A 13,164-nucleotide genomic window follows, 5' to 3' on the forward strand; every position below is an offset into this window, starting at 1 on the left:
GAAATTTTCTCCCCAAATCTAAGTTGCTTTCTTATGAAACACCACACACAAACATACACACGTGATTATTTTGCACTTCTTAAAGCTGCCGTGGCAGTTATCCAAGCAAAATGGGAACTTTTCAAAAATTCTACAGCATTTCAAAGAAAGTTAAACTACAAAAAATAAAAATTGAGGATTATTCCTCCGGGGCACAGAATTACTTATACAGCTACCACAACTTTTAAAACAATGTTGATGTATGGTGACGTTTGTTCCATTAAAAAAAAGAGAGACAACTTTCTTAACCTTTTTAGGTTCATTGTTCTTTGATTAGTCAATCCAGAGTGAGCATTCTGGGCATTGTACAACAGCTCCCTTCTGTACTCCAAAATATTTATATGGTATGACACACTTGAGCTATATTTGCTTATGGTAGTTAGGTTTAGAACCACTTTAGGGCACACACAGACCTGTAATCCAGCCAGCATTCCAATTAGACCTTTTCAGAACTCCCCATCTCCTCCAGCCTCCTCTCAAATGTCTGCTTCTGTCATCCATCCTCCTCTGTTTTCTATCTGCCACCAGGATTTTTATCCTATCCAAATGTACTCTAGCTGTTCACCATCTTATTTCACTAAATCAACTTCTTTAACATGTCCTCTCGATCTCCCTTCTAGTGTGAATAGGCATTCTTTATGCTTTCTTCACACACCTCTCACACTGACCACACTGTATTCCAAAACCTTTACTTAATAACCTCTCTTCATTTCAGGTGAAGGCTATCTGATTTCCCCACTATCTTCCATCCCTCTTCACGATTGTCCACAGACCTGAAGGATCCTCCCCAGTTGCTTTAGAATCAGGCTCGATGTCTTCCTCCATACCGAGTTCCCACCAGCATCCTTGGATCCTCCTCCGCACTCGATGTCTCCATCATTTTGGGGGAGATTCAGACCTATTGATGACCATGTCAAGACACTGGCCTTCCTCCTCTTCAACCCCAACAAACTCTACCTTCACTCTATCTCAGCCTCTTTTTATTATACTCAAAATTTAGCTTTCTTTATCACCCATACCATCCCATTTCTAAGATCTTAAACTGAAATTTGATTCACCTTTTAAGACCATAACCTGCTATCTCCCCAACATCCCATTATTTTATCCCACTGCCCTTTGACCTTCATAATAACCTACAATCTCATAATCTATCTCAGTTCAGCTTCATTTGCTTTCCTATCCAGCCTGGTCCAATGGTCAGACAATTCACTACCTCCCTAGAGTCCGGTCCCTTGGTCTCCTATCGTTCCCACTTTGTCGATCACTGTCTCTTTTCCGCCCCTGTTTACCAAACTATCTCTGCCCATTGACTCCATTTCTTCACCCTCTTATTCCTTAATTCTATGAAATCTGGCTTCTACACACACTGCTATGCTGATGCTACTTCCTTCCCATTTTGCTGGAATTCATCTAACCAACTCACCACCGAATTGAGAGACTTGTGCTCATTTTTCATGTCCTTGCTCGTTCTGCAGCATCTGACACTGTTGGCAGGAGAAATGTTTGTTTCTGCTAGTTCTAGCTCTCTCTCTTCTTCTGAGACATGCTATCCTGAATCCCCTCCTCCCTCTACCTGCAACTTATCTGTCTTCTGGCCCTTTCTCCTCTTCTCCTGACTCTTCAAAACCTGGTGTCTTCCAAGATTGTATCCTCATCTTGTTTTTATCCTGTATCTCTTCACTTATGGATCTAATCTGTCCCTCATTTCCCCATGCAGTAAGACTTCACGTTTGAAGACAGTTTGATCTAAGTTTTGCCACTTACTAGAACAGGACCTGGCACATAGTAGGCCCTCAAAATGTGATGAGATGAACGAACTGTGAGAACATGAGCAAATCAATCAACATCCCTGGGTCTCAGGTTCATGGAGTCGTTATGTGGACTGAATGCCACAATACATAAAGAAACTTATCTAGGGACCAGATAATAACATGCAAATAGTATAATAAAGTTACCCTATCCCCTATTTCCTGCACAAATGACTCCCAAGTCTAAATCTGTAACTACACTCACAGCAGAACCCCAGACCCAAATGTACATATTTCCCTTGACAGCCAGTTGGTCCCTCAATCTCAACAATTTGAAACTACCTCATCCTTCTATCCCAAACCAGTTCCTCTCCCTCTCTTCCCTATTTCTGTAATAATGCCACCATTCTCCCAGTTACTGAGGCTCCAAACCACAGAAATCATCTGTAATTCTTTTTTTAACCCCCTTCCCCTATCCTACTACCAAGTCCAAAGACCACTTCCATGTTGTCCTTCGACGTTCTTTCTACTCCCACTGCCAAGCCTCTCATTCGGACCAGCACCAGCTCTTCTTGAGAGTCCCACAGTAGCTTCTTTAGTGGTCTATTCACCTTCAGTCTCTTCCCACTTCAATCCTGCAAAGTTCATCTTCTTAAAAACACCCCTGGTCATAACACTTCCCTGTTCAAAAGCTATAGTAGATCCCTCGTGCTTACTGAGTGAAGCAAGCTCCCTTACCTGGCAGTCAGAACCCTGCTCATATGACCAAATTCATTACTACATGTTTTCCTAATACACCCTGCTTTTCTCACCTTTATGTCTTTGCTCATATGCTTCCTTTTGCCCAGAGTTTTTATCCCCAACTATAGCTACTGAAATCTGACCAAGCTTCAAAGTCCAGCTCAAATCTTTTGGAAAGTTTTCTCTGATCCTCTGAGTTGGATTTTGTTGTTCTTTTTCTAGTACTTCCTCAAAATTTTTGTGTGTGTGATTTTTATTTTATTCTATTCTAATTAAGGGCTTATATACCTGCCTTCTCTACTATACAATAAGCTCCTTGAAGACAAGGATCATGCCTTATTAATTTTTATATCCCCAAAGGAACCAGCAAAATTCTTTGCACATAAAAGGCCATCTGTAAATATCTGTTAAATTCATGTGTATATATCTTTAAGAAATCACACACTGGAATTTAGTATTTGTGAAACCAATCATTACAGTCATTTGTCTATGTAGACAAAATGTAGCCTTGAGGCTTCTTGGTGACATCTCCCTTAGGAATTGACAGAATTCCCTAAAAGACAGATATTTATCATAGCTGTGAACTGTCTTCCCCACCCTACTTTGGTCTCCCCCTCAAATCATAGTGATGTCTGAGTTTATGGATGAAATGATCAATTTAGAGAAAAATAATTGTTGTAATCTTCTTTCCTGTTTAGAAAGACAAGAAAATATTTCCCCTTCTGAAGAGCCTAGTGTATGAGAGATAAAGAATGTGTCAATTCAGATACAGCAATGGCAGGCATAATTTGTCAAGACTTCAGGATGCCTTGTAAAACCCACCATGGACTTTCCATCCTTGTAGTTAGCAAGCCCCGGAAGCTACATGGTGGAAAGGGCTTTGGACTTATCCCAGCTCAGCCACTGATAGGCCATGGGACCTGGTCAAAGTCAATCCTTGCTTTTGGTCTCCATTTCCCCATCTATAAAATAAAGAGGTTAACATACTGGCTTATCTCTTAGGTTCCTCTCATCACTGACCTTCTCTGACTCTGAGATATAAGATGTCCCTGCTCTGCAGCCATTTGAAGCAAAGGGGCAAAGAATCTGAGCACTATAGTCAGACTCCAGCAGGGGTTTAAATCCTGCCTTGGCCCCTCCAGGTATGCAACACCAAGGAAGACGCATAACCTTTCTGTTCTCTGTTTCTTCATCTGTAGGAAGGTCATGATGATAATAACAATAGTAACTACTTCACGAGGTTATTGTAAGAGTTAAAAGAGATGTGTAAATTGCTTAGCACAATGGTTGGCATATAGCACGACGAATTTAGTGATTATTAACTTAAATGGGATCTATTTTCAAAAAGAGTAAATGTGTCCTGAGAACACTAAGTGAACCACTTTCTTCAGGTATGTACCCAAGTAAGTACTGCAGCAGCCAGGAAATGGCCCTGAACTTCTGAAGGCAGAGGTTACAAACTGATAGCCCACAAGCTGTATGCCCTATGAGTGTATTTTCTTGGTATGAATGGTGTTATTGTTGTTATTTAATTGAATTACTTGCCAGCATTTAAAAATCAGTTTCACATTTCTGGCTTTCTTTTGAAAAATTGGAGTCTCTGGCAATTGTGAACCTACAGTCCTGCACAGCATCAATAACGAGAGCTTCCCCTTAAAGTTTTCATCGCTCCCTGTTGCCTTCCACCGAGCATGCTCCACTCATTTACACTACTTGCCTTGCCCCTTTAGGCATTTCAGTTTTGATCCTTATCCTAGGAGATGAGGACAGCCTTTCTTCTCCATTAAAGAAAGCCCACACTTTTCCCACCACATACAGAGAGTCTAAGAAGGAACCAACACACATAGGGAAGTGGAGCTGAAACATGGTAAGAGGGAGCCCTAATTACATCATTTGATCCCTGGATCCAGCTCTGCCTGAAACCCATACATCCTTAGATTTCACAGTTAAATTAGTCATTAAATTCCATTTTTTAACTGAGGTAGCTTTATTTGGGTTTTTGTCCCTTGAAACCAAGAGACGTAACCAATTCCATAACTAGAGTAGCCAACTCATCCTTGTTTTATCACTGAAAGTACCACATCCCCAGAAATCTCACAGTCTCAGGCAAACTGGACAGTTGATCAGCCTGTTCACGACAGAGTTATGATTCAAAGTCAAAAGCTGTCATCAAACTCTATTCTTTCTACTTCTCCACATCTTTCACTTTCATTTCCAAAATTCATTATTATCAAAATATGGACCAGATCTTGGTTTGGAATACCATTCTCCTATAAAATAACCCATGGCTCCTTGGAGAAATGGCTGATTCTAGGGCCAGAGCAGAGATACGCAAGATAGCCTGGAGTATCTTAGAGTACTAAGAAGTAAGGAAGTGCTCAAAAAACAAAACAATGGGGCACATCAAAGAGACACAAGAACCAAACTGAAAGAGCTCCCAATGGCCAAAGCTGGAACAATTTGAGGAAAAAAATAACAAAATATTGATTTTGTATAAAGTACAAAATAAATATCTGTGGGTCCACACTGATGTAAATAAATGGATGAAGAAATAAATAAATGGGGAGAAGAGATAAATCTCCCTTACAGAAGGATTCCAAATAATAAATGGATACCCTCTCCTCCAAGAGGTGGCACTTAACTTTCTACCCCTTTCCCCTCTTTACAGTAGGCTGGGCATAGTGACTGGCTTCCAAAGAGTAGAGTATGGAAAAGGAGGAAAAAGCAACTTTACAGTGGAGAAACCTGACTGTCTTGGCCAGGTAATCAAGGTTAACATGAACATAATGAGTCACGTTGATAGATGTAACCTTAACATGATGTAGTGAGAATGGCACTACACTTCTGTGGTCTTCCTCCCCAAAACCCATGATTTCTGTCTAATCATGAGAAAAACACTGAAGAAATCCAAATTGAGGGACATTCTGCAAAATAGCTGACTAGTATTTCTAAAACTGTCAAGGTCATCAAAGACTAAATAAAGACAAAGAATGTCTGAGAAACTGTCACAGACCAGAGGAGGCTAGGAAGACATTATGACTAAATGTGATATGATCTCCTGGGTGGGATCCCAGATCAAAAAGAAGGGACATTGAAGAAAAACTGGTGAAATCTGAATAAAGTGTTAAATTTAGTTAATAATAATGCACCAATATGTATTCCTAACTTGTGACAAATGTACATAGTGATGTAGGATGTTAATAATAACAGAAACTGGATGAGAAGTATATAGGAGTTCTCCGTACTGTCTTTTCAACTTCTCTGGAAATCGAAAACTATTATAAAATTTTAAAATTATTTTTAAAATAATAGACCAGCTCATATTATAAAAGAAAGCCCCACTCTGAAGAATGATGTGGCTTCACCTATTTGAAAAACTTAGTGTAAAACAACATACTTTAGCAGAGATTGATTTTATGTATTTTATACATTTTCTATATAAAGTAACAAGCAGCCCAGTGTCATCTCTCTGGACACCTTTTCCCAGTATAATTGCAAGTTAGTTGTACCATAAGATTTGATTGACCTATTTAGAATTTTGGTTCTTCCAATTGTTCATTAAACTTACAAACTAAATTAATGCTTGTTCTTACATGTCTTGGCAGAAAAAATTAATACTATCTGAACAAATTAATAATCTTGGCTCCTAACTGCTACAATTTTGGCAGGTTATGCCTTCAGTTTCTAAAGCCATACACAGAGAATTCTTCAGGTAGGGACCAGCTCTGCTATCAATACATGTATAAAGTTATCCTTAATGAGTGTTAGAAGAATGCCCCAGAGGAAGAGCAGACCTCATCATACCTTCTTGTCAAAGGAACAAGAAGCTGGCCCAGTGCCCTAGAAAGAGACTTAGATGGAAACACGGAACACAAATCATCATGGTAAGGAAGCAACTCATTCACTCCACAACACTTTTCTTAATACCTGAACTAAGAATACAGAAATGACAGACACTGAAGGGTTTCCATTGGTAATTCAGGGGCAAAATTGCAATACTGTTAAACAGGAGGGGTAGAGATGTTAAACAGATGAAATTGAGTTCTTGAAATATGCAAGTGGGTATTCAACTAGCACATCAGAAGGAGCGAGTGGTAGGAGTAAATATACGTTTCATGAATAAACACTGATCATGTGCCTCCCATTGATTGCCTCTTCTGGGTCCAGCAGAGGATGCAGAAATGATTAAGACACAGACTTTGCCCTCAAGGCACTTGGTGTCTGGTAACTATAAAGGAAACACACCATTAGTTACAGCGCAAAGGAGAAGTTAATATGTACCCCAAGAAAGGTACAAAGTGCTCCTGGAGGTCAAAGAGGAAGACATTAAATCTAGTTAAGGAAAGGGAAGTAGATAGCATTTTGAGATAAGCTTAAATTGTGGTACAAACTAGCCAGCTTTGGATGGGAGTATTATAGGCAAAGGGACAGCCCCAGCAAAATCACTCAAGTGAAAAGATAGTACAGCTTTCCTGTTTACCCAGGGTATATGTAAATAAGTCTTGGGAAACGTGGCTTTAAAAAGCAACAGAGAGGGCTGGCCCCATGGCCTAGTGGTTAAGTTTGGCATGCTCTGCTTCAGTGCACCAGGTTCAGGTCCTAGGGGTGGATCTACACCACTCATCAGCTGCCACACGGTGGCCACAACCCACATACAAAATAGAGAAAGATTGGCACAGATGTTAGCTCCGGGAGAATCTTCTTCAAGCAAAAAGAGGAAGATTGGCAACAGATGTTAGCTCAGGGTGAATCTAGCTCAGCAAAAAAAGGGAAAGAAAAAAGGAACTGAGATAGATGCTAAGTCTGGGGAGAGTGTGAGGTGAGAAGTATGATATTTACATGCTCTTAATGCATCTCCCCTCACGCTGCTTATGAGTTATAAGGGAGAAAATAGTAACTGTACTATGGAGAAGTCAGACAACACTTTAATCAAATGATCAATATTAACAGGATCAATGAGGAGCACATGGACGTTATGTGACTCCAGATGTCATATCCAGAGAAGGACATCACATTTCTTTTGTAGTTTGCTAGCCAGACATCTAATCATGAGGAAATCTGAATCTAATCATGAAGAAACATCACACAAACCAAAACTGTGGGATATAATATACTACTGGCCCATGTTCTTCAAATATGTCCATGTCATAAAAGATAAAGAAAGGTAGAAAGTTCTTCCAGATTAAAGGAAACCAGAGGCAACATAACTAAATGCAATACATGATCTTGGACGGGATCCTGAACTGGAGGAGGGAAAGGCTGGAAAACGACAGTGTTGGGACAATTGAAAACATTGGAATATAGTCTGCACAATTTTAAAAGTATTATATCCACGTTAAATTTCCTGAATTTAATAACTCTACTGTAGTTACATAAGAGAATATCCCTGTTCTTAGAAGAGATGCACGAAGAATTAGGAAGTAAATGAGCATGATGTGTGCCACCTACTCTCAAGTTATTCAGAAAATAAATGTGTATATGGAAAGAGAGAAAGTGAATGATAAAACAAATGTGGCAAAATATTAAAAATCAGTGACAAGTAGAGTATTTGGAGTCAGGGGCATTCTTGGTATCATTTTTGCAACTTATCTGTAGTTTGAAATTATTTCAAAATAAAAACCTTTTTAGAGTAAAGGCCCTAGAAAACATTAAAATCAAAATTATTTTCATGCATCAAATTTCAGAATCAAATTCTATAAGGTATAAGTTTTTTACAGCTATAAATTACTATTTATGTAGTATTTGAAACTTTAAGATCTTCTTTTTCACTTATTATTGTCTTACTTAAGTATTTTCATGTATCAACTTGGTCACATATCAATCATTTTTAGTAACTATATAGTTCTCCATCATGTAATCATTCTATTACTGAACATTTCTATTATTTCCAATTTTCACGATTATAGGATCACTGCTATGAACATATCTATAAAAATTACTTTATTCCTTTGGGAGTACTTCCTAGGGGTTTTAGAATAATTATGTAGAACAAGATCTAAAAAGAGGACTGTACTGTCTTAGACGTCAAAATTATATGGATTGAGATCCACTCATGCCGGGGATATTTTCCATGCTTGTGAATGTGGAGTCAGTTTTGAAAATTGCTCATCAGCACATTAGTACCATTGCCAGATAACAACTCTCAGATACACACACACACACACACACACACACACACACATCATTTGCCAAACCAGAGGAGCAAACCAAGTGAGGAAAAAGAAGGATGCGCAAGGAGCCAAGCTGACAGACTATCGCTGTGTTGATTCACCACCAACTCAGCTGGAAAGCCTTTCTAGTTAACACAAAGCACGGCAGACAAAACTTGCTCACGCTCAGATGCACTGGTTTTAGTAAATATGTCTTATTCTTACAGAAGTTCCAAAATTTTAATATAGAAGCTGCTTAGTTAAAAAGAAAAAGACATATACTTTGATTATGGTAAATGTGTCTGGGGAGCTTGAGCATCAAACGACGAAGGAATAATTTTGTATGTAATGATAATTATGTCAGGCTAAAGATCAACTTGTGTGAAAGACTGTAAACAAGGAACACCAATTAGCAATTTCAGCAATTAGGAACTGGTTTGTAAAGGATAAGAAGAAGAGCTTGGCACTTTGTAAAACCCTATTTCTGTCTCTAAGGAAGTATACACGCACATACACAGTAAGGTGTGTCTTTGCTGAGAACTGTAAAATATGTGGATACATATGAAATGTAAGCACCTGAATTCTTACCAATACACTCCAATGAACAAGGGCAAAGTTTTCAGAAAGATGCCTAGCACAAGGGTACGTTCTGAGGTAATGGAAATGATCTACATCTTGGCTTTGAAATTGGCTACATGGGTACACACATTCGTTGAAACTCTCAAACTGTTCACTTAAGATGCGTACATTTTAATCCTTGTAAGGTATGTCTCCAAAAATGCAGTAGAAAGTACACAAAATTGGGCATCAGCAGACCTGCTCTGTCACTAACAAGGTCTGTGAGCTTAAAAGCCATTCATGGAGCCTCAGTTTCCTCATCTGAAAAGCAAGGGCATTGTGTTAAATGATCTCTAAATGCCCCACCAGCTTTAAGCGTCTAATTGAAATTTTTTTCAAAGTAGAAAGGAATTTGCAGAAATTCATAACCCAACCTAGAACTTTGATAATTTTAACTTTAAAAGTTTCAATTACAGTAACTAATACATAAACACATTATCATTATAAATAGAAGTTCAAATGATATAGATGAAGCAAAAATTCTCTCTGGAACCTTCCCATAATCCTAGAAGGGACCTGTCCTGCCAGGTTACAGTGTTTTCTTCTAGGCTTTTTGTTGTTGTTGCTGGGGAGGCAGTATGGCTCTGTGGCTGAGCATGAAGACTGTGGAGCAACGCTGCCCAGGCACACAGCCAAGCAGCATCATTAGCCAGTGTAGAACCTTGTTGAAGTCACCCAAATGCCCTGTGCCTCAGTTTCTCCATCTTAAAATGGCCACAAAATTGGCAACCACTTGTGAGGTTGTTGGAAGAACTGGATCTGATACACAATAAAACAGTTAGAACAGGGCCTGGCACCCAGGAAGTATCAGTTATTACCGATAAACTTTTCACTATTTTATAATAAAATATCTACACTTGCTTCTTCTAACACAGTTGAAGAATAAGTAATTTAAACACTTATTCTAACTCAGAGAAGACACTCAAAGCACCATGTTAAATACAAAGGGACTCACAAAAATAGGTCTCGTGGAATTTTTAATCATTGATCTTGAGTCAAAAGGGTTCTTCAGAACCACCTAGTATACCTTGCAGACGAGGGAAATCAGGCCCATCAAAGTTCTGTTACCAACATTTGAGATTTTATTTAATATAGAAAGTATTAAATGTGTGGGGGAGGGGTGAAAAATAAAATTCAAGAAAGCCGTGTCCAGCCTTGTCTCTGTAGGTCTGTCCCATCACTAAAAATCAACCAGCAGTCACAATACCTAAGGACCCAAGGACAGCAGGAAGCAGAACATGTCGCAAAACACGGCTTGATGAATGACTGAGCTTTGTATCTAGGCTTATGGGCAAGGGTACAATGTGCTGGCTCTATTGTTCATTCTGCATTTACTCTGTAAAAGATTTTCATCTCCTAATGCAGAATCCTTTAATGAAGAAAAAAAGCCTGCCTGGTTGGATTTGGATTTGTTGGAGAGTAAACTTTCAACTGACACAAAGGAGAATAAAGTAACATGTTTTCTTCCAATCAGTTTTCACCTTTATACACAGTGATAAGAGCCTGTACCAAAGGTTCCTGATTCTGTCTACATGGAAGGGCTATAACCGACACCCACTTAGTCCACAAGTCAACAGCCTTAAACAACAAAAATCTGAGGACCCAGACCGCGGGTTTGTGTAGTTCCTGCCTCTACAGGGAATAGACACTCCCTCTGCTAGGGTGATCACCTACACTGGCAGGAGATGTGTTGGCTCTCATGACAACCCATCCTGCAGAGAGTGCACCCATGTAGTGCCCTGCTGGAGATGAGAGAGACTAAGAGTGCGGGGAGAAAGGTCTGGACATGCCCTTTAACCAGCCCCAAGCATGATTCCCTGGCCTTCTTGGCTGAACACCCTGTCATACGTTTCCAAGAGTAACAGCTGACCTCGGTTAGCAGAATGAACTATGCCCCTGTGGCGTGATTTAAAGATCCCTCTGTCCCTAATTTCCTCTCATTCTCCTTTAAAACTGCCTGGTATCCTGTATTTGAGACCTATTACTTTAGTTTAACAAGCATTTCTTCAAATAGAAATGTCCTTGGGACAGTTTGTTAATGCAGAAAGTACTCAGTCAGTCACGATGAGCATGTCACTAGGGCCTGAGTTCATTTCATCCATTCCTTCTACCAGCTGGCTGAGATCACCAAATCTAGAGGATGAAAGTTATTGGGTTATGCTCTATTGTTATTCTATTTTATCTTTTGATGCAGGAGAAGAACTTAAAAAGGGAGGGAAAGATGATTCTGGAGCCTAGGGCACTGCCTTGGAAGGGAGGGGAGAGCGGTAGGGAGTATGGGCTGCTGGAGGACAGCAGGACGGCCCTGACCCCCAGGGTGAGAGAAGGAACCCAGGAAGTGAGTGTTAACCCCAAATAAGCCCCATTATTTCCCAACTTTGGGACCAGCCTACTTCAGGGAATACTACTCCAGATCTGGGCAATGACCTAGAGTTGCATAAACTCTGCTTATCTTTCAAATTAATACCACTAGGATTAATGAGGGAGCAATTTTTCAGTGCATAAATTGAATTTAAAACAACCCAATAACTACACAAAAAAGCATCAGGAAAAATTCTAAATGCATGCACACAAACTCCATGGTATACATAATTATAATTTCAGTGAGGAACAGAATTCCGAAGCTGCAAGTAACACAGGGAAAATAACCCCATCTATATACATCTCCCTCTTCACTGAGGCAAAGTGAAGGCTGTGGTAGTCTTCTGTATGATGATGTTGGGTGGGAAAGTTATCGTCCCACATTGGCTTGCTGTCCTGTGCTACATTTCATATAGCCCTGGCCACAGCTATATTTGGAGTGGAATAAGGACAGGACCTGCACAGCTGTTGGTTTCCTGGGGCTAGAACTGCTGGCTGCCTCTCTTCAAAGGTGGGCTAAGCATATGTGTGAGCCAGCAGCTATGAATTGGCTTCAAATAAACTACTGTTTCCCAAATCTGCCTGGATTGTAAAAATTACCAGAGTGCCTGTTTAATCCAAGCTATCCCTCAGATTTCTGATTGAATAGGTCTGGAAAGGGCTCAGGAAATTGTGTTTTTCATCAGCACTTCAGATGATTTTTATAATCAGGCAAGTTTTATAAACACCAAGATAAGAAATCCGCAATTTCAAAAAGAAAACTAGGAAGAGGGAGAGGCCAGGGGGAGTTGTTTCTCCCCTGAGTTTGGGAATATGCATTGTCCTTTTTGGAGGACAAGGTAGATTATTACTTCAGGCCTATCCATTGCCTATCTTGAGCTGAGAACTTTCCACAATGCCAACAGGACACAGGAATCCGAGATAGAGAGGGAATTCAGCTCTTATGCGTAAAGGCCTAATAATACCCGCAGACTCACTACAGACAATGAAAATCTAGTGTCACACAGCTATTCTTTGATGTGCTGGTGGTAAAGTCATAGCCCCAACAACAAAAATCTCAATACGTAATGATGTAACCAGGGTTCTGAGATAACAGACTAAAGCTGGTTAATGCAGCAAGTCAAAATGTGGGTACTAGTAAGAGCTAGTCTGAAGTACAATCCTCAAATGGAATAGAACTTTTCACAAGAATTCCTCTACCACAGAAGTGGATTAGGAACCCCATGCAGCTGCCTCAAAAATACATGGCCTAGGCCTGGAAGAGAACACAGGAAGATAAAAACAGTAACTATATGGAATGGTAGGATTATACATGAATTTCTTTTACATTTCTTTCTTTTATTGTTATTTTAATATGGATGTGATAAATAAGAAATTAACAATTGTTAATGCATTACTTGCTATTCACCCATCACTATTTTGTCAAAAAGCAAATTCAAATATTCCTTACTGACAATTGAGTCAGTTTACTAATTGCTTCTGTTAATGAGGATATTATATTCCATCAA

Source organism: Equus caballus, chromosome 2, assembly GCF_041296265.1.
Source record: "Equus caballus isolate H_3958 breed thoroughbred chromosome 2, TB-T2T, whole genome shotgun sequence".
Classification (NCBI taxonomy): Eukaryota; Metazoa; Chordata; class Mammalia; order Perissodactyla; family Equidae; genus Equus; species Equus caballus.